Source organism: Penaeus monodon, chromosome 16 (genome assembly GCF_015228065.2).
Source record: "Penaeus monodon isolate SGIC_2016 chromosome 16, NSTDA_Pmon_1, whole genome shotgun sequence".
Lineage (NCBI taxonomy): Eukaryota > Metazoa > Arthropoda > Malacostraca > Decapoda > Penaeidae > Penaeus > Penaeus monodon.
In genome coordinates, this window is record NC_051401.1 from 43,421,456 (window position 1) to 43,423,955 (window position 2,500).

General features: G+C 32.1%; 1 pseudogene; it reads right to left on the minus strand.

Moving 5' to 3' along the window:
- LOC119583057 overlaps window positions 1-2,334 on the minus strand; it is a 15,899-nt pseudogene extending 13,565 nt beyond the window's left edge.
- Between the last annotated feature and the right edge of the window lie 166 nt (window positions 2,335-2,500).

Consider the following 2,500-nt stretch of genomic DNA (forward strand, 5'->3'; position numbering starts at 1 on the left):
TGATGATGATGATGATGATGTTGATGATGATGTGATGATGATGATGATGATGATGATGATGATGATGATGATGATGATGACAATGATATGATAATGATGATAATGATAATGACAGTGATAAGGAATAATAATGATGATGATGATTATATGATGATAATGATGATGATAAAGAATAGAGAGAGAAGAGAGGAGTGGAGAGGAGAGAAAGGAAAAGAAGCCAGTGAACCAATAATTTGCACATAAAAACCGGAGAAATTGTGATGTAAAACCAGTGCATGATGAACACCCCTTAAACACACCTATGAGCAAAATGGTTTCCTCTTTCTCTTTCCATTTAAATAATACCATAAAAGTCCAACGATAATTTTGATTCAGTTTGATTGTAGTTTTCATGTTGTGATGCTCTTGGAGTTAGTACGTGGTAGGGTCCCCAGTTCCTTTCCACGGAGAGTGCCGGTGGTACCTTTTAGGTAATCATTCTCTCTATCTATCCGGGCTTGGGACCAGCACTTGACTTGGGCTGGTTTGGCCACCCAGTGGCTAGGTAGGCAATCGAGGTGAAGTTCCTTGCCCAAGGCAACAACGCGCCGGCCGGTGACTCGAACCCTCGAACTCAGATTGCCGGTCGTGACAGTCTTGAGTCCGATGCTCCAACCACTCGACCACTGCGGCCCATATATATATATATATATATATATATATATATATATATATATTATATATATATATATATATATTATATATGTATGTATGTATGTATAACACACACCCCACACCCACACACACACACACACACTATATATATATAACATATATTTTTGTATATACATACATATGTATTGTTATACATTTACATATTATATATATTATTAATTATATATATTTATATATAATATATATATATATATTATATAAAATTTTTATTTATATATATGTATATGTAGTGTATATATTTATATATATATATATATATATATATATATATATATATATATATATATATATATAAATATATATATATGGTACATTAATATAATATATAAATAAATAAATATATATATGAAATATCATATACAAATATTATAATAAAAAAAATAATATATAATATATAATAATATCTATATATACAATATATATTATATATATATATGCACACACACACACACACACACACACACACACACACACACACACACACAATCTGTGTGTGTTGTTGTGTGTGTGTAGTGTGTGTTGTGTGTAGTGTTGTTGTGTGTGTATGTTTTGTGTGTGTTTTTGTTGTGTGTATTGTTGTGTGTGTGTGTGTGTGTGTGTGTGGTGTGTGTGTGTGTGTAATGTGTTCGTAATATATATATATATATATATATATATATATATATATATATATATATATATATATATATATACATGTGTATATATACATATGTATATACATATGTATATGTGTACATATACATATATATAATATATATGTATATATACGTTTATATATGTATATATACATATGTATAAAATACATATAAATATGTATACATGTGTATACATCAATACATCTATACATATACATGCACACACACACACACACACACACACTATACATACTATATATATATATATATATATATATATATATATATATATATATATATATATATATATATATATATATATACATACGATATGTGTGTGTATAGAGTGGTCAGAGCATCGGACTCAAGACTGTCACGACGGCAATCTGAGTTCGAGCGTTCGAGTCACCGGCCGGGGCGTTGTTCCCTTGGGCGAGGAACTTCACCTCGATTGCCTACCTGGCCACTGGGTGGGTAAGCCAGCACAAGTCGGTACTGGTCTCAGAACCGGGTAAATAGAGATGGTGACTCGATAAAAACACCGGGCGGAAGGCAACGGCAAACCACCGCTCTAAATTGCCAAGAAAATCACGGAAATCCATGATCGCCAACGTCCTTGTAGGACAGGGCACTTGAAAAAAAAATAGTAATATATATATATATATATATATATATATATATAATTATATATTATATATTATATATAATGATTTATATATATATGCATGTGTGTGTGTGTGTGTGTGTGTGTGTGTGTTGTGTGTGGTGTGTGTGTGTGTGGTGTGGGTGGTGTGTGTTGTGGTGCTGTGTGTGATGTATCATAATAGTCCGAGAGAAAGGCGGGATGGAAAATATGAGAAAGAGGAAGAGAGAGGGGAAGGGGGGCATGAAGCAAGAGAGAAAGGCGAGGCAATACAAAGAGTTGACCACCTTGTGAGGTCATTACATCCCAGGTTTTTGCCACCTGCTTCTCATGCTGGGACATGTCTTCGGTTCGACAGGGAAAAGCTTTTCTTTTAGCACACCCTGAAAATCAATATTTTATCTATCTATCTATCTATCTATATATATATATATTTTTTGTTTTTTTTTTTTTTCCATTTTATAAGAAATACGTATTTTCATTCTTTTCTCTGAAAAAAACTAGTGAT